The sequence below is a fragment of the Oncorhynchus keta genome, chromosome 11 (genome assembly GCF_023373465.1).
Source record: "Oncorhynchus keta strain PuntledgeMale-10-30-2019 chromosome 11, Oket_V2, whole genome shotgun sequence".
NCBI lineage: Eukaryota > Metazoa > Chordata > Actinopteri > Salmoniformes > Salmonidae > Oncorhynchus > Oncorhynchus keta.
In genome coordinates this window covers 47,782,007-47,809,074 of record NC_068431.1, presented here as the reverse complement: position 1 = coordinate 47,809,074, position 27,068 = coordinate 47,782,007, and the positions used below count along the sequence as shown (strand labels likewise).

Here is a 27,068-nt window from a genome sequence, read left to right as displayed (position 1 = left end):
TAGTTTCTTTTCATCAAAAGGTCCATGGTCATGGTAACCCTGAGTTCAAGAAACTTGGAAAATAAAAGTGATATATTTATATATAGATATATAGTTATATCCCTTTTTTTTTTTTTTTTTTATTTTTTATTTTTTTTTTTTTTTTTTTTTTAGAAAGTATTTATTGAGAGTCCATGGGCATGGTAACTCTATGGTGCTATTGAATGTCTGTTTTGTGGTCTTAATGACCCCCTATCTTTTGTATGGGATGTGGGGTGTGTAAGGTGCAGGTGCAGTGTCTGTCCGGACGTTCCTCCGCTGTACTGAAAGCCTCAGTGGTGGTCCAGCCGTAGTGGTGGGGGCCTGATGTTCCATTCAGTATCTTTATTCCTGTGTTTTCGGTCCTATTCTTGAGGCGTAGATCCAATGATGCTGGGTTGGTGAGGGTATCGCTTATTAGCTGGGTGTGTTGTTGGGCTGAATGTCGTGGATAAGTCCGGTCCTTGGGGTATCTGTAGGTGAACTTTTAGCGGAGCTCGGTTCTATGAGTAGATGGCTTGGGAGGGTATGGGACAGGAAGGAGAGTACAAAGGTCACCTCAACACTCTGTCTCTGCTTCGTACCGTCAGGCACCCTGGTCAGGAAAGGTTGGGAGGGTTTGCGACATCCAAAAGGAGTCCGTACCTATGTCAGCCTTGTGAGGGTATGACAAGGTCTCTGGGTCCCCTGGTATGGTGGGGGTGAGCTGTTTTCTTTGAAGGGTTTCTTTGTCTTTGGTTCTTAGTTGATCTTGGGTTGGTGAGATCGGGTTGTCCTGTGTGGTCGGAGTAGGAGAGGGCCTATTATGCCCTTCGTAGAAGCCTGAACAGGGGTCTCTGTGTGAGGTGAAGTCGGCGTTCCAATGATGAGACTGGGCTGCTGGTCAACGATTTTTATCTGCTGGCCCTTCTGTGCGTTTCTTCTTTTAATTGTTTATGGGAGGTTTGGTGTCTAGAGGGTCCTGGAGTCCCACGGTGTGGGATTAGCTGTGGGTCTAGTGGTCAACTGGGGATTCATCCTGTGGTTCTGTCCAGCAATCCCATGTTTAGATGGTGTTGACTGGGAAGAGAGTATGGGGGTAGGTGGTAACAGAGTTATAACCTGTTCCTGCTGATTATCATTCCATACCACCCAGGTCTGGGTATGGGATGGAGATGAAAATGCAGAGGCCACCTTAACACTCTGCCTCTGCTCCGTTCCCTCAATCACCCTGGTCAGGGTATGATGTGGGGAAGGTTAGGAGGGTTTGTGTTGCCCAAAAGGAGCCCTTCCCTATGTCAACCTTATGAGGGTATGACCGGGTCTCTGGGTCCCCTGGTATGGTGAGGGTAAGCTGTTTTCTTTGAGGGGTAAGCTGTTTTCTTGGAGGGGTTTCTTTGTCTTTGGTTCTTAGTTGATCTTGGGTTGGTGAGATCGGGTTGTTGGTATGGTGGGGGTAAGCTGTTTTCTGTCAGTTGATCGTTTCCTTAGGGAAGATGCCTGCTGTTCTGTGGGTCCTTCTGTAGGTTCTTTCAGGTTTTTGGTATCTAGAGGGTCCTGGAGTCCCATTAGCTGTGGAAGGGGGATTCATCCTGTGGTTCTGTCCAGCAATCCCATGTTTAGATGGTGTTGACTGGGAAGAGAGTATGGGGGTGGTGGTAACAGAGTTATAACCTGTTCCTGCTGATTATCATTCCATACCACCCAGGTCTGGGTATGGGATGGAGATGAAAATGCAGAGGCCACCTTAACACTCTGCCTCTGCTCCGTTCCCTCAATCACCCTGGTCAGGGTATGATGTGGGGAAGGTTAGGAGGGTTTGTGTTGCCCAAAGGAGCCCTTCCCTATGTCAACCTTATGAGGGTATGACCGGGTCTCTGGGTCCCCTGGTATGGTGGGGGTAAGCTGTTTTCTTGGAGGGGTTTCTTTGTCTTTGGTTCTTAGTTGATCTTGGGTTGGTGAGATCGGGTTGTCAGTTGTTTTAGTTGAAGCCTGAACAGGGGTCTCTGTGTGAGGTGAAGGGCGTTTCCAATGATGAGACTGGGCTGCCGGTCCTCGCTTTTTATCTGTGGTCCTTCTGTGCGATCTTCTTTCAGTTGTTTTTGGTATCTGAGGGTGGAGTCCCACGGTGTGGGATTGGCTGTGGGTCTAGTGGTCAACTGGGGATTCAGCCTGTGGTTCTACCCAGCAATCCCATGTTTAGATGGGGTTGACTGGGAAGAGAGTATGGAGGTAAGTAGTAACAGAGTTTGAACCTGTTCCTGCTGATTAACATTCCATACCACCCAGGTCTGGGTATGGGATGGAGATGAAAATGCAGAGGCCACCTTAACACTCTGCCTCTGCTCCGTTCCCTCAATCACCCTGGTCAGGGTATGATGTGGGGGAAGGTTAGGAGGGTTTGTGTTGCCCAAAGGAGCCCTTCCCTATGTCAACCTTATGAGGATATGACCGGGTCTCTGGGTCCTCTGGTATGGTGGGGGTAAGCTGTGCGACGATCCTATGATGAGACTAGGTTGCCGGTCGAAACTCTTATTCGGCCGGACCCTCTGTGCGTCTCTTTCAAAAAATGTAGAGGGTCTATGTAGATAACTATGCCCCGTCGAAATTGTTTGGGCTTGTATTGTGATGAAGTAGGGGTCTGAGTAGCCATCAGAGTGCCCAGGGTCATCGCTGTCCTGTAGATCTTCCGTGTGTGTGTCCCTGTGTAAAACTGAAAGTAAGGAGAGAGAAAAGTACAAAGGAAATTGAGTAGCCAAAGGAGATACCCCGAAGTCCGTGTGGAACCTGCCTTCCTTACAGCATCACAACGGATCTAGGGGCAGCCCAGCCACGACGCGTTTCTGCTTTGCTCAGCTTCATCAGGTGGCAGGGAGAAAAAAATGTGCAAAAATAGGTGCACTTGGTCGTAGTACGGTAAAAAGGCCGTATTTTGGACCGGAAAAATAAGGATGTGGGTGTATGTGTGGTTGAGGCTCGAAGGTCTAGAAGGTCTATGAAGGTCCGTCGTAGGAGTACCTATATGGGGGAGGAAGTAGTGGGGTTTAGGGTACAGACCGAATTAACGATGTAGCGGAAAGCTGTAGGCTTCTTTTCCTCCGGGAGGAGAAGGGGTAGGGCGGAGAGGGGGTAGGGGATGAGAGGTGCAGAGTGCCCGCTGGTATCTAGATCCTGGTGAGGTGTCTTTATTTAGGGAGTAGCATATAGCTAGAGCCCAGTCGTTCCGATGAGATGCCTGTAGAGAGTACAGGGCCCCAGCTGATGTCTTGATCCAGGTGAGGTGTTTGGGGGGTAGCATATAGTTAGGGCCCAGGGGGTATGAGGCCCCAACTTGATGTCTGGATCCAGGTGAAGTGTCTTTGAGGGAGTAGCATGTAGCTAGAGCCCAAGGGGTGTGTGAAGTCCCAGCTTGATGTCTTGATCCCGATGAGGTGTCTTCTTTAGGGGTATGAGGCCCCAGCTGATGTCTTGATCCAGGTGAGGTGTTTGGGGGGTAGCATATAGTTAGGGCCCAGGGGGTATGAGGCCCCAACTTGATGTCTGGATCCTGGTGAAGTGTCTTTGAGGGAGTAGCATGTAGCTAGAGCCCCAGGGGTGTGTGAAGTCCCAGCTTGATGTCTTGATCCCGATGAGGTGTCTTCTTTAGGGGTATGAGGCCCCAACTTGATGTCTGGATCCTGGTGAAGTGTCTTTTAGGGAGCAGCATATAGCTACAGTCCAAGGGGTGTGTGAAGTCCAAGCTTGATATCTTGATCCCGATGAGGTGTCTTTTTCAGGGGTAAGCATACAGCTAGGGCCCAGTAGATCCGTTGAGGAAGAGGTTGTCCTTGTAGAGTTCCAGCTTGAGTCTTTGTCCAGTTGAAGGCTCTTCGGGGTCTCTTCGACCCTAATGGTGCTGAGACTGAGGGATGCTCCTCTTTTTATGGGAAATAATAGGGGTGTGGTTTAGCCAAAGATCGTTTCTATTGGTGGACCAGGTGTGCATGCGGTGTGCATGTGAGAGGCATGCTTGTCTCTTGGCCAATGAGATTTTTTCGTTTTTTTCGGGTAGGCGTCTGTTCGTCTGTTAGGTGTAGGGGAGCCTCTATCATTGAATCCTATGGAGAATTATATGGAAAGGATGGAACTTTGCTTTTGGGGTGCTGTATAGGATGTGGGGTCCCAGAGGTGTGGGGTTAATTTTAGGTAAGACAAGACGTCTAAGGGGTCAGAATAAGCCAAACGTGGAGTTTCTGTGATGAGTAGAAGTATATTAGATCCTCCTCTGAAAAAGTAGTGTTTGACCTCTGTGTCTCCATTGACTTGTGTGTTAGCGTCGGGAGCGGTCTGCTCTTGTTGGGGGTTTGGGCCTGGAAGGAACCCAGGATAAGGTTCTGTAGTTTCAGGAGTCGTTGGGGGTAGGGTGGACATCTGTGGGATTCGAATGAGACTATAGTTGAGTTTCTAGGTGACCCATAGGTCTATCTGTAGGCTTTCAAAGGTGGTGGACATCTTTTTCCGTTTTTGGAGTTTGCGTTAGAGTGCAGAAAGGAGCGATGTAGAGTTGAAGTGAAGGTCGTGAACTTTGGTCATATCCAGGTGTGTGGGGAACTTGTAACCTTGTTTCTTTGTTGAAGGGTAGTGGTAGGTAGTGTTTCTGAGGGGTAGTTTCAGTTTGGCCGGCTTGGAAGTGTTCCTAAACTGTTCGTCTTTAGTTGGTGCTTTTTTGACGGAGTATAGCTTCCATCGCGTTTTCGTCCATTTGGGATCCTGGGCATATAGTAGATTTGGCCGTGTTGTTTAGTTAACGTCCACTTGGGGAATGGGAGGTATGGGTCCAGAAAAACTTTTTTGGCTGTATCCAGTGATGTTTGTCCTCCGAAGGTGATGGGACCACTCCAGAAGGGGAGAGACTTACCTGGGGGGAGGGGGGAATACTTACCTGGGGGAGGGTCTGGTGTAGGATGTTGGTATTGTTCTGGGGTTTTTTGTATGTGGGTGTATGGTGCAGGGGTGTGAGTGTGGTGGGCCTATATAGTAATTTGTATTATTTTGCTCCTAAGTTGGAGATACGGTCATCAGGATGGGTAAAGAAGTCTCTTACATCTGCGTCAGTGTGGTGAATCCAGTTCTTTGTAGAAAAAGGTCTTTGTCTTTAGCTGGGGGGGTGGAATCCTCTTTGGTGGGAAGGTAAGATCTTGGAGAGGGGTCTTCTTTTGTTGATGAAAAAAAGGGGGGATCTTTGGGAGGAATCCTCTTCGGTGGAAAAAGGTGGGTATTTGGGGAAGGGGTCTTCTTTTGTTGAAAAAAAAAAAAAAAAAAAAAAAAGGGGGGGTTCTTTGGGAGGAATCCTCTTCTGTGAAAAAGTTGGGGTATTGGGGAAAGGGGTCTTCTTTCGTTGAAAAGAGGGGGGTTTGTATCTTTGAGAAGAATCCTCTTCGGTGGAAAAAGGTGGGATATTGGGGAAGGGGTCTTCTTTCGTTGAAAAAAAGGGGGGTAGTGTAGGTGGTGTATATCCAGGGGTCAGGAGTAGAGTAGGGTTATTTTAGTTGGTATGTAATCTAAGATTTATTTTAAACCTGTTCACCATCAAACCAATCCAGAAGGTACAAGGGTGGAAAAAACCTTGTATAGGGTCAGATTTGGGAGGATCCCAGTAGGTGTAAGGAATAACATTTCCTTGGCTTGCTGCGTCCATACCCTACATCCGGCAACGCAGCGGTGACTCGCCAAGTGTTTGGTTTCTAGTTTTGAGTCGGTTGATCCACTTCCATCTCTGACACGTGGAAACCGGAGGGGGAAGGGATGGGTTGCACTCCACATCATATACGCGGGTCGGAGGGTACGGGCGCGGCCGGCCAAAGTTGTAGGCCCCATGGTAGCCCACTTGTAGATTAACCCGTTGGTTGGGTTAAAGGACTGTCTGTCTGTAGGGTTAAGGTTAGGTATGGCTTAAGAATGGTTAAGGTTAGGGTTTAGGGTTAGGGTAAGATATGGTTTTTTAAGAAGGTTTAAGGTTAGGGTTAAGTTTAGGTATGGGTTTTGAGATGGTTAAGGTTAGGGTTAGGGTTAGGGTAAGGTATAGAAAAGGTTAAGTTTAGGTAGGTCTGTCACCTCAACTTAGGATCAGGCAAAGCCCTTGAGTTGCGTCCCTTATGCAGGTACGGTCCTCGGTTGGTTGCCATGTGTCCATGTCGAGTGGTATGGTCATGATGTCCAGGTCCGCTGTGTCAACGGAGGTGGAAAGCATAGTGCAACTTAGGAGTTTTTACTCTCTTTCAGATCCTTCTTCTTTAGCTCCATGTTGTCTATGTATCAACCTCAGTGTTCGTCAGTCTTTGGTCCTGGATGTTTTCAATCATGTGTATGATTGGGAGTTATTCCCTTCCAGGATCCTAATTCCAAATCAACCCATGTCTAGTCGAATCCAGCTGGTCTGTATGGGTATACTCGGCGTAGGATCAGGCAAAACCATCGAGTTGCGTACCTTGTGCAGGTCCGGACCTCAGTCGGTTGCCATGTGTCCCTGTCAAGTGGTCAGTCTATAACAGCCAGTGGTTTGAGTAGACAAAGACCAGAAGGCGAGCCCTCTATACGGTTGTCATGCATCCGCCCCTGGAGTCACGTCCTGTGTTTCGGTCGGTGTATGGAGGGTTTGGAAACCGGCAAACCTTCTCTGGCTTACGTATGAAACGTCCGGCAGTAGTAGAAGTTAATTGGGTGTTTCCATTCCAACCATCTCAGTCGTAGGTAATTCAGAGGTTTTGGGTAATAGTGACCAGTGGAATTACTCCCTTCCAGGATCGTAAAGTTTCCAGAGGTATATCATCCCTAGACAGTGAATTGGTTCGTAGTCCAGGTAAAAAATGGTTCGGTTGTCCAGGCTAAGTACGGCGGGGTAAGGGGTCCCCCAGTGGGTTATTCCCCTGCGGGGTCCGATACCTCGCCAGACATCATCTGGGCACCCCAGGGGTTATTCGGCAGACGCGATCCTCCAGCCGCAGCGCATAACCCAAAAGCCCCTCTTTTGGGTATCCCAACCCGCTAGGAGGAAACACGCGCTACTGAACCTACTGCCAATCCAGATCTAATCTGGGGTAGATAGTGGTCCAGCGCGTTACGTGAGTCTCCCGTGTGTAAGGGGGCTGGGAGGGTTGAGCCGATTGGTCTGCCAACAGGCCCCAGAGGGGTCCCGAAGGAGTCCGGTCTACCATTTCCTCCCGTCTTCTTGCTTGGTGTATGGTTGGGCCTGATTGCTTAGGGTCTACTCGCTGCGGGGAGTCGACAAAACCGTGCCCCCAGAGTAGTTGGAGAAAAAAGGTTCTCGTCCGTTGGGGGTGCTGGTGGGTATCTTCGGTGAGGTAGATTTGGAAGGATGGTGGGATGGTGAAGGTTCTAGGTATATAACATTTAGATATTTAGATTATATTTTGTAGTTTCTTTTCATCAAAAGGTCCATGGTCATGGTAACCCTGAGTTCAAGAAACTTGGAAAATAAAAGTGATATATTTATATATAGATATATAGTTATATCCCTTTTTTTTTTTTTTTTTTTTATTTTTAGAAAGTATTTATTGAGAGTCCATGGGCATGGTAACTCTATGGTGCTATTGAATGTCTGTTTTTGTGGTCTTAATGACCCCCTATCTTTTGTATGGGATGTGGGGTGTGTAAGGTGCAGGTGCAGTGTCTGTCCGGACGTTCCTCCGCTGTACTGAAAGCCTCAGTGGTGGTCCAGCCGTAGTGGTGGGGGCCTGATGTTCCATTCAGTATCTTTATTCCTGTGTTTTCGGTCCTATTCTTGAGGCGTAGATCCAATGATGCTGGGTTGGTGAGGGTATCGCTTATTAGCTGGGTGTGTTGTTGGGCTGAATGTCGTGGATAAGTCCGGTCCTTGGGGTATCTGTAGGTGAACTTTTTAGCGGAGATCGGTTCTATGAGTAGATGGCTTGGGAGGGTATGGGACAGGAAGGAGAGTACAAAGGTCACCTCAACACTCTGTCTCTGCTTCGTACCGTCAGGCACCCTGGTCAGGAAAGGTTGGGAGGGTTTGCGACATCCAAAAGGAGTCCGTACCTATGTCAGCCTTGTGAGGGTATGACAAGGTCTCTGGGTCCCCTGGTATGGTGGGGGTGAGCTGTTTTCTTTGAAGGGTTTCTTTGTCTTTGGTTCTTAGTTGATCTTGGGTTGGTGAGATCGGGTTGTCCTGTGTGGTCGGAGTAGGAGAGGGCCTATTATGCCCTTCGTAGAAGCCTGAACAGGGGTCTCTGTGTGAGGTGAAGTCGGCGTTCCAATGATGAGACTGGGCTGCTGGTCAACGATTTTTATCTGCTGGCCCTTCTGTGCGTTTCTTCTTTTAATTGTTTATGGGAGGTTTGGTGTCTAGAGGGTCCTGGAGTCCCACGGTGTGGGATTAGCTGTGGGTCTAGTGGTCAACTGGGGGATTCATCCTGTGGTTCTGTCCAGCAATCCCATGTTTAGATGGTGTTGACTGGGAAGAGAGTATGGGGGTAGGTGGTAACAGAGTTATAACCTGTTCCTGCTGATTATCATTCCATACCACCCAGGTCTGGGTATGGGATGGAGATGAAAATGCAGAGGCCACCTTAACACTCTGCCTCTGCTCCGTTCCCTCAATCACCCTGGTCAGGGTATGATGTGGGGAAGGTTAGGAGGGTTTGTGTTGCCCAAAAGGAGCCCTTCCCTATGTCAACCTTATGAGGGTATGACCGGGTCTCTGGGTCCCCTGGTATGGTGGGGGTAAGCTGTTTTCTTTGAGGGGTTTCTTTGTCTTTGGTTCTTAGTTGATCTTGGGTTGGTGAGATCGGGTTGTCCTGTGTGGTTGGAGTAGGTGGGAGCCTGTAGTGCCATTAGTTGAGGCCTGAACAGGGGTCTCTGTGTGAGGTGAAGTCGGCCTGTTCCAATGATGAGACTGGGCTGCTGGTCAACGCTTTTTTATCTGCTGGCCCTTCTGTGCTGTTTCTTCTTTCAATTGTTTATGGGAGGTTTGGTGTCTAGAGGGTCCTGAGTCCCACGGTGTGGGATTGGCTGTGGTCTAGTGGTCAACTGGGGGATTCATCCTGTGGTTCTGTCCAGCAATCCCATGTTTAGATGGTGTTGACTGGGAAGAGAGTATGGGGGTAGGTGGTAACAGAGTTATAACCTGTTCCTGCTGATTATCATTCCATGCCACCCAGGTCTGGGTATGGGATGGAGATGAAAATGCAGAGGCCACCTTAACACTCTGCCTCTGCTCCGTTCCCTCAATCACCCTGGTCAGGGTATGATGTGGGGAAGGTTAGGAGGGTTTGTGTTGCCCAAAGGAGCCCTTCCCTATGTCAACCTTATGAGGGTATGACCGGGTCTCTGGGTCCCCTGGTATGGTGGGGGTAAGCTGTTTTCTTTGAGGGGTTTCTTTGTCTTTGGTTCTTAGTTGATCTTGGGTTGGTGAGATCGGGTTGTCCTGTGTGGTTGGAGTAGGTGGGAGCCTGTAGTGCCATTAGTTGAAGCCTGAACAGGGGTCTCTGTGTGAGGTGAAGTCGGCGTTCCAATGATGAGACTGGGCTGCCGGTCAACGCTTTTTATCTGTGGTCCTTCTGTGCGTATCTTCTTTCAGTTGTTTTTGGTATCTAGAGGGTCCAGGAGTCCCACGGTGTGGGTCTAGTGGTCAACTGGGGGATTCAGCCTGTGGTTCTACCCAGCAATCCCATGTTTAGATGGGGTTGACTGGGAAGAGAGTATGGAGGTAAGTAGTAACAGAGTTTGAACCTGTTCCTGCTGATTAACATTCCATACCACCCAGGTCTGGGTATGGGATGGAGATGAAAATGCAGAGGCCACCTTAACACTCTGCCTCTGCTCCGTTCCCTCAATCACCCTGGTCAGGGTATGATGTGGGGGAAGGTTAGGAGGGTTTGTGTTGCCCAAAAGAGCCCTTCCCTATGTCAACCTTATGAGGATATGACCGGGTCTCTGGGTCCTCTGGTATGGTGGGGGTAAGCTGTGCGACGATCCTATGATGAGACTAGGTTGCCGGTCGAAACTCTTATTCGGCCGGACCCTCTGTGCGTCTCTTTCAAAAAATGTAGAGGGTCTATGTAGATAACTATGCCCCGTCGAAATTGTTTGGGCTTGTATTGTGATGAAGTAGGGGGTCTGAGTAGCCATCAGAGTGCCCAGGGTCATCGCTGTCCTGTAGATCTTCCGTGTGTGTGTCCCTGTGTAAAACTGAAAGTAAGGAGAGAGAAAAGTACAAAGGAAATTGAGTAGCCAAAAGGAGATACCCCCGAAGTCCGTGTGGAACCTGCCTTCCTTACAGCATCACAACGGATCTAGGGGCAGCCCAGCCACGACGCGTTTCTGCTTTGCTCAGCTTCATCAGGTGGCAGGGAGAAAAAATGTGCAAAAATAGGTGCACTTGGTCGTAGTACGGTAAAAAGGCCGTATTTTGGACCGGAAAAATAAGGATGTGGGTGTATGTGTGGTTGAGGCTCGAAGGTCTAGAAGGTCTATGAAGGTCCGTCGTAGGAGTACCTATATGGGGGAGGAAGTAGTGGGGTTTAGGGTACAGACCGAATTAACGATGTAGCGGAAAGCTGTAGGCTTCTTTTCCTCCGGGAGGAGAAGGGGTAGGGCGGAGAGGGGGTAGGGGATGAGAGGTGCAGAGTGCCCGCTGGTATCTAGATCCTGGTGAGGTGTCTTTATTTAGGGAGTAGCATATAGCTAGAGCCCAGTCGTTCCGATGAGATGCCTGTAGAGAGTACAGGGCCCCAGCTGATGTCTTGATCCAGGTGAGGTGTTTGGGGGGTAGCATATAGTTAGGGCCCAGGGGGTATGAGGCCCCAACTTGATGTCTGGATCCAGGTGAAGTGTCTTTGAGGGAGTAGCATGTAGCTAGAGCCCAAGGGGTGTGTGAAGTCCCAGCTTGATGTCTTGATCCCGATGAGGTGTCTTCTTTAGGGGTATGAGGCCCCAGCTGATGTCTTGATCCAGGTGAGGTGTTTGGGGGGTAGCATATAGTTAGGGCCCAGGGGGTATGAGGCCCCAACTTGATGTCTGGATCCTGGTGAAGTGTCTTTGAGGGAGTAGCATGTAGCTAGAGCCCCAGGGGTGTGTGAAGTCCCAGCTTGATGTCTTGATCCCGATGAGGTGTCTTCTTTAGGGGTATGAGGCCCCAACTTGATGTCTGGATCCTGGTGAAGTGTCTTTTAGGGAGCAGCATATAGCTACAGTCCAAGGGGTGTGTGAAGTCCAAGCTTGATATCTTGATCCCGATGAGGTGTCTTTTTCAGGGGTAAGCATACAGCTAGGGCCCAGTAGATCCGTTGAGGAAGAGGTTGTCCTTGTAGAGTTCCAGCTTGAGTCTTTGTCCAGTTGAAGGCTCTTCGGGGTCTCTTCGACCCTAATGGTGCTGAGACTGAGGGATGCTCCTCTTTTATGGGAAATAATAGGGGTGTGGTTTAGCCAAAGATCGTTTCTATTGGTGGACCAGGTGTGCATGCGGTGTGCATGTGAGAGGCATGCTTGTCTCTTGGCCAATGAGATTTTTTCGTTTTTTTCGGGTAGGCGTCTGTTCGTCTGTTAGGTGTAGGGGAGCCTCTATCATTGAATCCTATGGAGAATTATATGGAAAGGATGGAACTTTGCTTTTGGGGTGCTGTATAGGATGTGGGGTCCCAGAGGTGTGGGGTTAATTTTAGGTAAGACAAGACGTCTAAGGGGTCAGAATAAGCCAAACGTGGAGTTTCTGTGATGAGTAGAAGTATATTAGATCCTCCTCTGAAAAAGTAGTGTTTGACCTCTGTGTCTCCATTGACTTGTGTGTTAGCGTCGGGAGCGGTCTGCTCTTGTTGGGGTTTGGGCCTGGAAGGAACCCAGGATAAGGTTCTGTAGTTTCAGGAGTCGTTGGGGGTAGGGTGGACATCTGTGGGATTCGAATGAGACTATAGTTGAGTTTCTAGGTGACCCATAGGTCTATCTGTAGGCTTTCAAAGGTGGTGGACATCTTTTTCCGTTTTTGGAGTTTGCGTTAGAGTGCAGAAAGGAGCGATGTAGAGTTGAAGTGAAGGTCGTGAACTTTGGTCATATCCAGGTGTGTGGGGAACTTGTAACCTTGTTTCTTTGTTGAAGGGTAGTGGTAGGTAGTGTTTCTGAGGGGTAGTTTCAGTTTGGCCGGCTTGGAAGTGTTCCTAAACTGTTCGTCTTTAGTTGGTGCTTTTTTGACGGAGTATAGCTTCCATCGCGTTTTCGTCCATTTGGGATCCTGGGCATATAGTAGATTTGGCCGTGTTGTTTAGTTAACGTCCACTTGGGGAATGGGAGGTATGGGTCCAGAAAAACTTTTTTGGCTGTATCCAGTGATGTTTGTCCTCCGAAGGTGATGGGACCACTCCAGAAGGGGAGAGACTTACCTGGGGGGAGGGGGGAATACTTACCTGGGGGAGGGTCTGGTGTAGGATGTTGGTATTGTTCTGGGGTTTTTTGTATGTGGGTGTATGGTGCAGGGGTGTGAGTGTGGTGGGCCTATATAGTAATTTGTATTATTTTGCTCCTAAGTTGGAGATACGGTCATCAGGATGGGTAAAGAAGTCTCTTACATCTGCGTCAGTGTGGTGAATCCAGTTCTTTGTAGAAAAGGTCTTTGTCTTTAGCTGGGGGTGGAATCCTCTTTGGTGGGAAGGTAAGATCTTGGAGAGGGGTCTTCTTTTGTTGATGAAAAAAGGGGGGATCTTTGGGAGGAATCCTCTTCGGTGGAAAAAGGTGGGTATTTGGGGAAGGGTCTTCTTTGTTGAAAAAAAAAAAAGGGGTTCTTTGGGAGGAATCCTCTTCTGTGAAAAAGTTGGGGTATTGGGGAAAGGGTCTTCTTTCGTTGAAAAGAGGGGGGTTTGTATCTTTGAGAAGAATCCTCTTCGGTGGAAAAAGGTGGGATATTGGGGAAGGGGTCTTCTTCGTTGAAAAAAGGGGGGTAGTGTAGGTGGTGTATATCCAGGGGTCAGGAGTAGAGTAGGGTTATTTTAGTTGGTATGTAATCTAAGATTTATTTTAAACCTGTTCACCATCAAACCAATCCAGAAGGTACAAGGGTGGAAAAAACCTTGTATAGGGTCAGATTTGGGAGGATCCCAGTAGGTGTAAGGAATAACATTTCCTTGGCTTGCTGCGTCCATACCCTACATCCGGCAACGCAGCGGTGACTCGCCAAGTGTTTGGTTTCTAGTTTTGAGTCGGTTGATCCACTTCCATCTCTGACACGTGGAAACCGGAGGGGGGAAGGGATGGGTTGCACTCCACATCATATACGCGCGGGTCGGAGGGTACGGGCGCGGCCGGCCAAAGTTGTAGGCCCCATGGTAGCCCACTTGTAGATTAACCCGTTGGTTGGGTTAAAGGACTGTCTGTCTGTAGGGTTAAGGTTAGGTATGGCTTAAGAATGGTTAAGGTTAGGGTTTAGGTTAGGTAAGATATGGTTTTTTAAGAAGGTTTAAGGTTAGGCCAGGGGCCAGGCCAAAAATTAGGTATGGGTTAGGCCAGGTTAGGTTAGGCCAGGCCAGGCTAGGGTTAGGCCAGGGCCAGGCCAGGCCAGGCAGGGCCAGGCCAGGCAGGCCAGGCCAGGCCAGGGCCAGGCCAGGCCAGGCCAGGCCAGGCCAGGCCAGGCCAGGCCAGGCCAGGCCAGGCCAGGCCAGGCCAGGCCAGGCCAGGCCAGGCCAGGCCAGGCCAGGCCAGGCCAGGGCCAGGCCAGGCCAGGCCAGGCCAGGCCAGGCCAGGGCCAGGCCAGGCCAGGCCAGGCCAGGCCAGGCCAGGGCCAGGCCAGGCCAGGCCAGGCCAGGCCAGGCCAGGCCAGGCCAGGCCAGGCCAGGCCAGGCCAGGCCAGGCCAGGCCAGGCCAGGCCAGGCCAGGCCAGGCCAGGCCAGGCCAGGCCAGGGCCAGGCCAGGCCAGGCCAGGCCAGGCCAGGCCAGGCCAGGCCAGGCCAGGCCAGGCCAGGCCAGGCCAGGCCAGGCCAGGCCAGGCCAGGCCAGGCCAGGCCAGGGCCAGGCCAGGCCAGGCCAGGCCAGGCCAGGGCCAGGGCCAGGCCAGGCCAGGCCAGGGCCAGGCCAGGCCAGGCCAGGCCAGGCCAGGCCAGGCCAGGCCAGGCCAGGCCAGGCCAGGCCAGGCCAGGCCAGGCCAGGCCAGGCCAGGCCAGGCCAGGCCAGGCCAGGCCAGGCCAGGCCAGGCCAGGCCAGGCCAGGCCAGGCCAGGGCCAGGCCAGGCCAGGCCAGGCCAGGCCAGGCCAGGCCAGGGCCAGGCCAGGCCAGGCCAGGCCAGGCCAGGCCAGGCCAGGGCAGCCAGGGCCAGGCCAGGCCAGGCCAGGCAGGCCAGGCCAGGGCCAGGCCAGGCCAGGCCAGGCCAGGGCCAGGCCAGGCTCAGGCCAGGCCAGGCCAGGCCAGGCCAGGCCAGGCCAGGCCAGGCCAGGCCAGGCCAGGCCAGGCCAGGCCAGGCCAGGCCAGGCCAGGCCAGGCCAGGCCAGGGCCAGGCCAGGCCAGGCCAGGCCAGGCCAGGCCAGGCCAGGGCCAGGCCAGGCCAGGCCAGGCCAGGCCAGGCCAGGCCAGGCCAGGCCAGGCCAGGCCAGGCCAGGCCAGGCCAGGCCAGGCCAGGCCAGGCCAGGCCAGGCCAGGCCAGGGCCAGGGCCAGGCCAGGCCAGGCCAGGCCAGGCCAGGCCAGGCCAGGCCAGGCCAGGCCAGGCCAGGCCAGGCCAGGCCAGGCCAGGCCAGGCCAGGCCAGGCCAGGGCCAGGCCAGGCCAGGCCAGGCCAGGCCAGGCCAGGCCAGGCCAGGCCAGGCCAGGCCAGGCCAGGCCAGGCCAGGCCAGGCCAGGCCAGGCCAGGCCAGGGCCAGGCCAGGGCCAGGCCAGGCCAGGCCAGGCCAGGCCAGGCCAGGCCAGGCCAGGCCAGGCCAGGCCAGGCCAGGCCAGGCCAGGCCAGGCCAGGGCCAGGCCAGGCCAGGCCAGGCCAGGCCAGGCCAGGCCAGGCCAGGCCAGGCCAGGCCAGGGCCAGGCCAGGGCCAGGCCAGGCCAGGCCAGGCCAGGGGCCAGGCCAGGCCAGGCCAGGCCAGGCCAGGGCCAGGCCAGGCCAGGCCAGGCCAGGCCAGGCCAGGCCAGGGCCAGGCCAGGCCAGGCCAGGCCAGGCCAGGCCAGGCCAGGCCAGGCCAGGCCAGGCCAGGCCAGGCCAGGCCAGGCCAGGCCAGGCCAGGCCAGGCCAGGCCAGGCCAGGCCAGGCCAGGCCAGGCCAGGCCAGGCCAGGCCAGGCCAGGCCAGGCCAGGGCCAGGCCAGGCCAGGCCAGGCCAGGCCAGGCCAGGCCAGGCCAGGCTCAGGCCAGGCCAGGCCAGGCCAGGCCAGGCCAGGCCAGGCCAGGCCAGGCCAGGCCAGGCCAGGCCAGGCCAGGCCAGGCCAGGCCAGGCCAGGCCAGGCCAGGCCAGGCCAGGCCAGGCCAGGCCAGGCCAGGCAGGCCAGGGCCAGGCCAGGCCAGGCCAGGCCAGGCCAGGCCAGGGCCAGGCCAGGCCAGGCCAGGGCCAGGCCAGGCCAGGCCAGGCCAGGCCAGGCCAGGCCAGGCCAGGCCAGGCCAGGCCAGGCCAGGCCAGGCCAGGCCAGGCCAGGCCAGGCCAGGCCAGGCCAGGCCAGGCCAGGCCAGGCCAGGCCAGGGCCAGGCCAGGGCCAGGCCAGGCCAGGCCAGGCCAGGCCAGGCCAGGCCAGGCCAGGCCAGGCCAGGCCAGGCCAGGGCCAGGCCAGGCCAGGCCAGGCCAGGCCAGGCCAGGCCAGGCCAGGCCAGGCCAGGGGCCAGGCCAGGCCAGGCCAGGCCAGGCCAGGCCAGGCCAGGCCAGGCCAGGCCAGGCCAGGCCAGGCCAGGCCAGGCCAGGCCAGGCCAGGCCAGGCCAGGCCAGGCCAGGCCAGGCCAGGCCAGGCCAGGCCAGGCCAGGCCAGGCCAGGCCAGGGCCAGGCCAGGCCAGGCCAGGCCAGGCCAGGCCAGGCCAGGCCAGGCCAGGCCAGGCCAGGCCAGGCCAGGCCAGGCCAGGCCAGGCCAGGCCAGGCCAGGCCAGGCCAGGCCAGGGCCAGGCCAGGCCAGGCCAGGCCAGGCCAGGCCAGGCCAGGCCAGGCCAGGCCAGGCCAGGCCAGGCCAGGGCCAGGCCAGGCCAGGCCAGGCCAGGCCAGGCCAGGCCAGGCCAGGCCAGGCCAGGCCAGGCCAGGCCAGGCCAGGCCAGGCCAGGCCAGGCCAGGCCAGGCCAGGCCAGGCCAGGCCAGGCCAGGCCAGGCCAGGCCAGGCCAGGCCAGGCCAGGCCAGGCCAGGCCAGGCCAGGCCAGGCCAGGCCAGGCCAGGCCAGGCCAGGCCAGGCCAGGCCAGGCCAGGCCAGGCCAGGCCAGGCCAGGCCAGGCCAGGCCAGGCCAGGCCAGGCCAGGCCAGGCCAGGCCAGGCCAGGCCAGGCCAGGCCAGGCCAGGCCAGGCCAGGCCAGGCCAGGCCAGGCCAGGGCCAGGCCAGGCCAGGCCAGGCCAGGCCAGGCCAGGGCCAGGCCAGGCCAGGCCAGGCCAGGCCAGGCCAGGCCAGGCCAGGCCAGGCCAGGCCAGGCCAGGCCAGGCCAGGCCAGGCCAGGCCAGGGCCAGGCCAGGCCAGGCCAGGCCAGGCCAGGCCAGGCCAGGCCAGGGCCAGGCCAGGCCAGGCCAGGCCAGGCCAGGCCAGGCCAGGCCAGGGCCAGGCCAGGCCAGGCCAGGCCAGGCCAGGCCAGGGCCAGGCCAGGCCAGGCCAGGCCAGGCCAGGCCAGGCCAGGCCAGGCCAGGCCAGGCCAGGCCAGGCCAGGCCAGGCCAGGCCAGGCCAGGCCAGGCCAGGCCAGGCCAGGTCAGGCCAGGCCAGGCCAGGGAAATAGGCCAGGCCAGGCCAGGCCAGGCCAGGCCAGGCCAGGCCAGGCCAGGGCCAGGCCAGGCCAGGCCAGGCCAGGCCAGGCCAGGCCAGGCCAGGCCAGGCCAGGCCAGGGCCAGGCCAGGCCAGGCCAGGCCAGGCCAGGCCAGGCCAGGCCAGGCCAGGCCAGGCCAGGCCAGGCCAGGGCCAGGCCAGGCCAGGCCAGGCCAGGCCAGGGGCCAGGCCAGGCCAGGCCAGGGCCAGGCCAGGGCCAGGCCAGGCCAGGCCAGGCCAGGCCAGGCCAGGCCAGGCCAGGCCAGGGCCAGGCCAGGCCAGGCCAGGCCAGGCCAGGCCAGGCCAGGCCAGGCCAGGCCAGGGCCAGGGCCAGGCCAGGCAGGCCAGGCCAGGCCAGGCCAGGCCAGGCCAGGCCAGGCCAGGCCAGGCCAGGGCCAGGCCAGGCCAGGCCAGGGGTCAGGCCAGGCCAGGCCAGGCCAGGCCAGGCCAGGCCAGGCCAGGCCAGGCCAGGCCAGGCCAGGCCAGGCCAGGGGCCAGGGCCAGGGCCAGGCCAGGCCAGGCCAGGGGCCAGGCCAGGCCAGGCCAGGCCAGGCCAGGCCAGGCCAGGCCAGGCCAGGCCAGGCCAGGCCAGGGCCAGGCCAGGCCAGGCCAGGCCAGGCCAGGCCAGGCCAGGCCAGGGCCAGGCCAGGCCAGGCCAGGCCAGGCCAGGCCAGGGCCAGGCCAGGCCAGGGCCAGGGCTCAGGGCCAGGGCCAGGCCAGGCCAGGCCAGGCCAGGCCAGGGCCAGGCCAGGCCAGGCCAGGCCAGGCCAGGCCAGGGCCAGGCCAGGCCAGGCCAGGCCAGGCCAGGCCAGGCCAGGCCAGGCAGGCCAGGCCAGGCCAGGGCCAGGCCAGGCCAGGGCCAGGCCAGGCCAGGCCAGGCCAGGCCAGGCCAGGCCAGGGCCAGGCCAGGCCAGGCCAGGCCAGGCCAGGCCAGGCCAGGCCAGGCCAGGCCAGGCCAGGCTCAGGCCAGGCCAGGCCAGGCCAGGCCAGGCCAGGCCAGGCCAGGGCCAGGGCCAGGCCAGGCCAGGCCAGGCCAGGCCAGGGCCAGGCCAGGCCAGGCCAGGCCAGGCCAGGGCCAGGGGCCAGGCCAGGCCAGGCCAGGCCAGGCCAGGCCAGGCAGGCCAGGGGCCAGGCCAGGCCAGGCCAGGCCAGGCCAGGGCCAGGGCCAGGCCAGGCCAGGGCCAGGCCAGGCCAGGCCAGGCCAGGCCAGGCCAGGGCCAGGCCAGGCCAGGCCAGGGCCAGGCCAGGCCAGGCCAGGCCAGGCCAGGCCAGGCCAGGCCAGGCCAGGCCAGGCCAGGCCAGGCCAGGCCAGGCCAGGCCAGGGCCAGGGCCAGGCCAGGCCAGGCCAGCCAGGCCAGGCCAGGCCAGGCCAGGCCAGGCCAGGCCAGGCCAGGGCCAGGCCAGGCCAGGCCAGGCCAGGCCAGGCCAGGGCCAGGCCAGGCCAGGCCAGGCCAGGGCCAGGCCAGGGCCAGGCCAGGCCAGGCCAGGCCAGGCCAGGCCAGGGCCAGGCCAGGCCAGGCCAGGCCAGGCCAGGCCAGGCCAGGCCAGGCCAGGCCAGGCCAGGGCCAGGGCCAGGCCAGGCCAGGCCAGGCCAGGCCAGGCCAGGCCAGGCCAGGCCAGGCCAGGGCCAGGCCAGGCCAGGGCCAGGCCAGGCCAGGCCAGGCCAGGCCAGGCCAGGCCAGGCCAGGGCCAGGCCAGGCCAGGCCAGGCCAGGCCAGGCCAGGCCAGGGCCAGGCCAGGCCAGGCCAGGCCAGGCCAGGCCAGGCCAGGCCAGGGCCAGGCCAGGCCAGGCCAGGCAGGCCAGGGCCAGGCCAGGCCAGGCCAGGCCAGGCCAGGCCAGGCCAGGCCAGGCCAGGCCAGGCCAGGCCAGGCCAGGCCAGGCCAGGCCAGGCCAGGCCAGGCCAGGCCAGGCCAGGCCAGGGCCAGGCCAGGCCAGGCCAGGCCAGGGCCAGGCCAGGCCAGGCCAGGCCAGGCCAGGGCCAGGCCAGGCCAGGCCAGGCCAGGCCAGGCCAGGCCAGGGTCAGGGCCAGGCCAGGCCAGGGCAGGGCCAGGCCAGGCCAGGCCAGGCCAGGCCAGGCCAGGCCAGGCCAGGCCAGGCCAGGCCAGGCCAGGCCAGGCCAGGGCCAGGCCAGGCCAGGCCAGGCCAGGCCAGGCCAGGGCCAGGCCAGGCCAGGCCAGGCCAGGGCCAGGCCAGGCCAGGCCAGGCCAGGCCAGGCCAGGCCAGGGCCAGGCCAGGCCAGGCCAGGCCAGGCCAGGCCAGGCCAGGCAGGCCAGGCCAGGCCAGGCCAGGCCAGGCCAGGCCAGGCCAGGCCAGGCCAGGCCAGGCCAGGGGCCAGGCCAGGCCAGGCCAGGCCAGGCCAGGCCAGGCCAGGCCAGGGCCAGGCCAGGCCAGGCCAGGCCAGGCCAGGCCAGGGGCCAGGCCAGGGCCAGGGCCAGGGCCAGGCCAGGCCAGGCCAGGCCAGGCCAGGCCAGGCCAGGGGCCAGGCCAGGCCAGGCCAGGCCAGGCCAGGCCAGGCCAGGCCAGGCCAGGCCAGGCCAGGCCAGGCCAGGCCAGGCCAGGCCAGGCCAGGGCAGGGCCAGGGGCCAGGCCAGGCCAGGCCAGGCCAGGCCAGGGCCAGGCCAGGCCAGGCCAGGGCCAGGGCCAGGCCAGGCCAGGCCAGGGCCAGGGCCAGGCCAGGCCAGGCCAGGCCAGGCCAGGCCAGGCCAGGCCAGGCCAGGCCAGGCCAGGCCAGGCCAGGCCAGGCCAGGCCAGGCCAGGCCAGGCCAGGCCAGGCCAGGCCAGGCCAGGCCAGGCCAGGCCAGGCCAGGCCAGGCCAGGCCAGGCCAGGCCAGGCCAGGCCAGGGCCAGGCCAGGCCAGGCCAGGCCAGGCCAGGCCAGGCCAGGGCAGGCCAGGCCAGGCCAGGCCAGGCCAGGCCAGGCCAGGCCAGGCCAGGCCAGGCCAGGCCAGGCCAGGCCAGGCCAGGCCAGGGCCAGGCCAGGCCAGGGCCAGGCCAGGCCAGGCCAGGCCAGGCCAGGCCAGGCCAGGCCAGGGGCCAGGCCAGGCCAGGCCAGGCCAGGCCAGGCCAGGCCAGGCCAGGCCAGGCCAGGCCAGGCCAGGGCCAGGCCAGGCCAGGCCAGGCCAGGCCAGGGCCAGGCCAGGCCAGGCCAGGCCAGGCCAGGCCAGGCCAGGCCAGGCCAGGGCCAGGCCAGGCCAGGCCAGGCCAGGCCAGGCCAGGGCCAGGCCAGGCCAGGGTCAGGCCAGGCCAGGGCCAGGCCAGGCCAGGCCAGGCCAGGCCAGGCCAGGCCAGGCCAGGCCAGGCCAGGGCCAGGCCAGGCCAGGCCAGGCCAGGCCAGGCCAGGCCAGGCCAGGCCAGGCCAGGCCAGGCCAGGCCAGGCCAGGCCAGGCCAGGCCAGGCAGGCCAGGCCAGGCCAGGGCCAGGCCAGGGGCCAGGGCCAGGCCAGGCCAGGCCAGGCCAGGCCAGGCCAGGCCAGGCCAGGCCAGGCCAGGGCCAGGCCAGGGCCAGGCCAGGCCAGGCCAGGCCAGGCCAGGCCAGGCCAGGCCAGGCCAGGCCAGGCCAGGGCCAGGGCCAGGGCCAGGCCAGGCCAGGCCAGGCCAGGGCCAGGCCAGGCCAGGGCCAGGGCCAGGCCAGGCCAGGCCAGGGCCAGGCCAGGGCCAGGCCAGGCCAGGCCAGGCCAGGCCAGGCCAGGCCAGGCCAGGGCCAGGCCAGGGCCAGGCCAGGCCAGGCCAGGCCAGGCCAGGGCCAGGCCAGGCCAGGCCAGGGCCAGGCCAGGCCAGGCCAGGCCAGGCCAGGCCAGGCCAGGCCAGGGCCAGGCCAGGCCAGGCCAGGCCAGGCCAGGCCAGGCCAGGCCAGGCCAGGGCCAGGCCAGGGGCAGGGCCAGGCCAGGCCAGGCCAGGCCAGGGCCAGGGCCAGGCCAGGCCAGGCCAGGCCAGGCCAGGCCAGGCCAGGCCAGGCCAGGCCAGGCCAGGCCAGGGCCAGGCCAGGCCAGGCCAGGCCAGGCCAGGCCAGGCCAGGCCAGGCCAGGCCAGGCCAGGCCAGGCCAGGCCAGGCCAGGCCAGGCCAGGCCAGGCCAGGCCAGGGCCAGGCCAGGCCAGGCCAGGCCAGGCCAGGCCAGGCCAGGCCAGGCCAGGCCAGGCCAGGCCAGGCCAGGGCCAGGGCCAGGCCAGGCCAGGCCAGGCCAGGCCAGGCCAGGCCAGGCCAGGCCAGGCCAGGCCAGGCCAGGCCAGGCCAGGCCAGGCCAGGCCAGGCCAGGCCAGGCCAGGCCAGGCCAGGGCCAGGGCCAGGCCAGGCCAGGGCCAGGCCAGGGCCAGGCCAGGCCAGGCCAGGCCAGGCCAGGCCAGGCCAGGCCAGGCCAGGCCAGGGCCAGGCCAGGCCAGGCCAGGCCAGGGCCAGGCCAGGGCCAGGCCAGGCCAGGCCAGGCCAGGCCAGGCCAGGCCAGGCCAGGCCAGGCCAGGCCAGGCCAGGCCAGGCCAGGCAGGCCAGGCCAGGCCAGGCCAGGCCAGGCCAGGCCAGGCCAGGCCAGGCCAGGCCAGGGCCAGGGGCAGGCCAGGCCAGGCCAGGCCAGGCCAGGCCAGGCCAGGCCAGGCCAGGCCAGGCCAGGCCAGGCCAGGCCAGGCCAGGGCCAGGCCAGGCCAGGCCAGGCCAGGCCAGGCCAGGCCAGGCCAGGGCCAGGCCAGGCCAGGCCAGGCCAGGCCAGGCCAGGCCAGGCCAGGCCAGGCCAGGGGCAGGCCAGGCCAGGCCAGGCCAGGCCAGGCCAGGCCAGGCCAGGCCAGGCCAGGCCAGGCCAGGCCAGGCCAGGCCAGGCCAGGGCCAGGCCAGGCCAGGCCAGGCCAGGCCAGGCCAGGCCAGGGCCAGGCCAGGCCAGGCCAGGCCAGGCCAGGCCAGGCCAGGCCAGGGCCAGGCCAGGCCAGGCCAGGGCCAGGCCAGGCCAGGGCCAGGCCAGGCCAGGCCAGGCCAGGCCAGGCCAGGCCAGGCCAGGCCAGGCCAGGCCAGCCAGGCCAGGCCAGGCCAGGCCAGGCCAGGCCAGGCCAGGCCAGGCCAGGCCAGGCCAGGCCAGGCCAGGCCAGGCCAGGCCAGGCCAGGCCAGGCCAGGCCAGGCCAGGCCAGGCCAGGCCAGGCCAGGCCAGGCCAGGCCAGGCCAGGCCAGGCAGGCCAGGCCAGGCCAGGCCAGGCCAGGCCAGGCCAGGCCAGGCCAGGCCAGGCCAGGCCAGGCCAGGCCAGGCCAGGGCCAGGCCAGGCCAGGCCAGGCCAGGCCAGGGCCAGGCCAGGCCAGGCCAGGCCAGGCCAGGCCAGGCCAGGCCAGGCCAGGCCAGGCCAGGCCAGGCCAGGCCAGGCCAGGCCAGGCCAGGCCAGGCCAGGCCAGGCCAGGCCAGGCCAGGCCAGGCCAGGCCAGGCCAGGCCAGGGCCAGGCCAGGCCAGGCCAGGCCAGGCCAGGCCAGGCCAGGCCAGGCCAGGCCAGGCCAGGGCCAGGCCAGGCCAGGCCAGGCCAGGCTCAGGCCAGGCCAGGCCAGGCCAGGCCAGGCCAGGCCAGGCCAGGCCAGGCCAGGCCAGGCCAGGCCAGGCCAGGCCAGGGCCAGGCCAGGCCAGGCCAGGCCAGGCCAGGCCAGGCCAGGCCAGGCCAGGCCAGGCCAGGCCAGGCCAGGCCAGGCCAGGCCAGGCCAGGCCAGGCCAGGCCAGGCCAGGCCAGGCCAGGCCAGGCCAGGCCAGGCCAGGCCAGGCCAGGGCCAGGCCAGGGCCAGGCCAGGCCAGGCCAGGCCAGGCCAGGGCCAGGCCAGGCCAGGCCAGGCCAGGCCAGGCCAGGCCAGGCCAGGCCAGGCCAGGCCAGGCCAGGCCAGGCCAGGCCAGGGCCAGGCCAGGGCCAGGGCCAGGCCAGGCCAGGCCAGGCCAGGCCAGGCCAGGCCAGGCCAGGCCAGGGCCAGGGCCAGGGCCAGGCCAGGCCAGGCCAGGGCCAGGCCAGGCCAGGCCAGGGCCAGGCCAGGCCAGGCCAGGCCAGGCCAGGGCCAGGCCAGGGCCAGGCCAGGCCAGGCCAGGGCCAGGCCAGGCCAGGCCAGGCCAGGTCAGGCCAGGCCAGGCCAGGCCAGGCCAGGCCAGGCCAGGCCAGGGCCAGGCCAGGCCAGGTCAGGCTGGCCAGGCCAGGCTCAGGCCAGGCCAGGGCCAGGCCAGGCCAGGCCAGGCCAGGCCAGGGCCAGGCCAGGCCAGGGCCAGGCCAGGGCCAGGCCAGGGCCAGGCCAGGCCAGGGCCAGGCCAGGCCAGGCCAGGCCAGGCCAGGCCAGGCCAGGCCAGGCCAGGCCAGGCCAGGCCAGGCCAGGCCAGGCCAGGCAGGCCAGGGCCAGGCCAGGGCCAGGCCAGGCCAGGCCAGGCCAGGGCCAGGCCAGGCCAGGCCAGGCCAGGCCAGGCCAGGCCAGGCCAGGCCAGGCCAGGCCAGGCCAGGCCAGGCCAGGCCAGGCCAGGCCAGGCCAGGGCCAGGGCCAGGCCAGGGCCAGGCCAGGCCAGGCCAGGCCAGGGCCAGGCCAGGCCAGGCCAGGCCAGGCCAGGGCCAGGCCAGGCCAAAATAGGCCAGGCCAGGCCAGGCCAGGCCAGGCCAGGGCCAGGCCAGGCCAGGCCAGGCCAGGCCAGGCCAGGCCAGGCCAGGCCAGGCCAGGCCAGGCCAGGCCAGGCCAGGCCAGGGGCCAGGCCAGGCCAGGCCAGGCCAGGCCAGGCCAGGGCCAGGCCAGGCCAGGGCCAGGCCAGGCCAGGCCAGGCCAGGCCAGGCCAGGCCAGGCCAGGCCAGGCCAGGCCAGGCCAGGCCAGGCCAGGCCAGGCCAGGCCAGGCCAGGCCAGGCCAGGCCAGGCCAGGCCAGGCCAGGCCAGGCCAGGCCAGGCCAGGCCAGGCCAGGCCAGGCCAGGCCAGGCCAGGCCAGGCCAGGCCAGGCCAGGCCAGGCCAGGCCAGGCCAGGCCAGGCCAGGCCAGGCCAGGCCAGGGCCAGGCCAGGCCAGGCCAGGCCAGGCCAGGCCAGGCCAGGCCAGGCCAGGCCAGGGCCAGGCCAGGGCCAGGCCAGGCCAGGCCAGGCCAGGCCAGGCCAGGCCAGGCCAGGCCAGGCCAGGCCAGGCCAGGGCCAGGCCAGGCCAGGCCAGGCCAGGCCAGGCCAGGCCAGGCCAGGCCAGGGCCAGGCCAGGCCAGGCCAGGCCAGGGCCAGGCCAGGCCAGGCCAGGCCAGGCCAGGCCAGGCCAGGCCAGGCCAGGCCAGGCCAGGCCAGGCCAGGGCCAGGCCAGGCCAGGCCAGGCCAGGCCAGGGCCAGGCCAGGCCAGGCCAGGCCAGGCCAGGCCAGGCCAGGCCAGGCCAGGCCAGGCCAGGCCAGGCCAGGCCAGGGCCAGGCCAGGCCAGGGCCAGGCCAGGCCAGGCCAGGCCAGGCCAGGCCAGGCCAGGCCAGGCCAGGCCAGGCCAGGCCAGGCCAGGCCAGGCCAGGCCAGGCCAGGCCAGGCCAGGCCAGGCCAGGCCAGGCCAGGCCAGGCCAGGCCAGGCCAGGCCAGGCCAGGCCAGGCCAGGCCAGGCCAGGCCAGGCCAGGCCAGGCCAGGCCAGGCCAGGCCAGGCCAGGCCAGGCCAGGCCAGGCCAGGCCAGGCCAGGCCAGGGCCAGGCCAGGCCAGGCCAGGCCAGGGCCAGGGCCAGGCCAGGCCAGGCCAGGCCAGGCCAGGCCAGGCCAGGCCAGGCCAGGCCAGGCCAGGCCAGGCCAGGGCCAGGCCAGGCCAGGCCAGGCCAGGCCAGGCCAGGGCCAGGCCAGGCCAGGGCCAGGCCAGGCCAGGCCAGGGCCAGGCCAGGCCAGGCCAGGCCAGGCCAGGGCCAGGCCAGGCCAGGCCAGGCCAGGCCAGGCCAGGCCAGGCCAGGCCAGGGCCAGGCCAGGGCCAGGCCAGGCCAGGCCAGGCTCAGGCCAGGCCAGGCCAGGCCAGGCCAGGCCAGGCCAGGCCAGGCCAGGCCAGGCCAGGCCAGGCCAGGCCAGGCCAGGCCAGGCCAGGCCAGGCCAGGCCAGGCCAGGCCAGGCCAGGCCAGGCCAGGCCAGGCCAGGCCAGGCCAGGCCAGGCCAGGCCAGGCCAGGCCAGGCCAGGCCAGGCCAGGCCAGGCCAGGCCAGGCCAGGCCAGGCCAGGGCCAGGCCAGGCCAGGCCAGGCCAGGCCAGGCCAGGCTCAGGCCAGGCCAGGCCAGGCCAGGCCAGGCCAGGGCCAGGCCAGGCCAGGCCAGGCCAGGCCAGGCCAGGCCAGGCCAGGCCAGGCCAGGCCAGGCCAGGCCAGGCCAGGCCAGGCCAGGCCAGGCCAGGCCAGGCCAGGCCAGGCCAGGCCAGGCCAGGCCAGGCCAGGCCAGGCCAGGCCAGGCCAGGCCAGGCCAGGCCAGGCCAGGCCAGGCCAGGCCAGGCCAGGCCAGGCCAGGCCAGGCCAGGGCCAGGCCAGGCCAGGGCCAGGCCAGGCCAGGCCAGGCCAGGCCAGGCCAGGCCAGGCCAGGCCAGGCCAGGGCAGGCCAGGCCAGGCCAGGCCAGGCCAGGCCAGGCCAGGCCAGGGCCAGGCCAGGCCAGGCCAGGCCAGGCCAGGCCAGGCCAGGCCAGGGCCAGGCCAGGCCAGGCCAGGCCAGGCCAGGCCAGGCCAGGCCAGGCCAGGCCAGGCCAGGCCAGGGCCAGGCCAGGCCAGGGCCAGGGCCAGGGCCAGGCCAGGCCAGGCCAGGCCAGGCTCAGGCCAGGCCAGGCCAGGCCAGGCCAGGCCAGGCCAGGCCAGGCCAGGCCAGGCCAGGGCCAGGCCAGGCCAGGCCAGGCCAGGCCAGGCCAGGCCAGGCCAGGCCAGGCCAGGGCCAGGCCAGGCCAGGCCAGGCCAGGCCAGGCCAGGCCAGGCCAGGCCAGGCCAGGCCAGGCCAGGCCAGGCCAGGCCAGGCCAGGCCAGGCCAGGCCAGGCCAGGCCAGGCCAGGCCAGGCCAGGCCAGGCCAGGCCAGGCCAGGCCAGGGGCCAGGCCAGGCCAGGCCAGGGCCAGGGCCAGGCCAGGCCAGGCCAGGCCAGGCCAGGCCAGGCCAGGCCAGGCCAGGCCAGGCCAGGCCAGGCCAGGCCAGGGCCAGGCCAGGCCAGGCCAGGCCAGGCCAGGCCAGGCCAGGCCAGGCCAGGCCAGGCCAGGCCAGGCCAGGCCAGGCCAGGCCAGGCCAGGCCAGGCCAGGCCAGGCCAGGCCAGGCCAGGCCAGGCCAGGCCAGGCCAGGGCCAGGCCAGGCCAGGCCAGGCCAGGCCAGGCCAGGCCAGGCCAGGCCAGGCCAGGCCAGGCCAGGCCAGGCCAGGCCAGGCCAGGCCAGGGCCAGGCCAGGCCAGGCCAGGCCAGGCCAGGCCAGGCCAGGCCAGGCCAGGCCAGGCCAGGCCAGGCCAGGCCAGGCCAGGCCAGGCCAGGCCAGGCCAGGCCAGGCCAGGCCAGGCCAGGCCAGGCCAGGCCAGGCCAGGCCAGGCCAGGGCCAGGGCCAGGCCAGGCCAGGCCAGGCCAGGCCAGGCCAGGCCAGGCCAGGCCAGGCCAGGCCAGGCCAGGCCAGGCCAGGCCAGGCCAGGCCAGGCCAGGCCAGGGCCAGGCCAGGGCCAGGCCAGGCCAGGGCCAGGCCAGGCCAGGGCCAGGCCAGGCCAGGCCAGGCCAGGCCAGGCCAGGCCAGGCCAGGCCAGGCCAGGCCAGGCCAGGCCAGGCCAGGCCAGGCCAGGCCAGGCCAGGCCAGGCCAGGCCAGGCCAGGCCAGGCCAGGCCAGGCCAGGCCAGGCCAGGCCAGGCCAGGCCAGGCCAGGGCCAGGGCCAGGCCAGGCCAGGCCAGGCCAGGCCAGGCCAGGCCAGGCCAGGCCAGGGCCAGGGCCAGGGGCCAGGCCAGGCCAGGCCAGGGCCAGGCCAGGCCAGGGCCAGGCCAGGCCAGGCCAGGCCAGGCCAGGCCAGGGCCAGGCCAGGCCAGGCCAGGCCAGGCCAGGCCAGGGCCAGGCCAGGCCAGGCCAGGCCAGGCCAGGCCAGGCTCAGGCCAGGCCAGGGCCAGGCCAGGCCAGGGCCAGGCCAGGCCAGGCCAGGCCAGGCCAGGCCAGGCCAGGGCCAGGTCAGGCCAGGCCAGGCCAGGCCAGGCTAGGGCCAGGCCAGGGCAGGCCAGGCCAGGGCCAGGGCCAGGTCAGGGCTAGGGCTAGGCCAGGCTAGGCCAGGCCAGGGCTAGGCCAGGCCAG

The 27,068-nt window shown here is 64.5% G+C and overlaps 1 long non-coding RNA gene and 1 pseudogene across 1 annotated transcript; one reads left to right on the top strand and one right to left on the bottom strand.

The window, feature by feature from the left end:
* Positions 1 to 27,068, bottom strand: part of LOC118390411 (voltage-gated potassium channel subunit beta-2-like) — a 99,596-nt pseudogene that overhangs the window by 15,830 nt on the left and 56,698 nt on the right.
* On the top strand, positions 2,176 to 9,551 carry LOC127906195 (uncharacterized). The gene is made up of 3 exons (XR_008060617.1): positions 2,176 to 2,387; positions 8,644 to 8,880; positions 9,510 to 9,551. It is a non-coding gene; the product is annotated as an uncharacterized LOC127906195 (long non-coding RNA).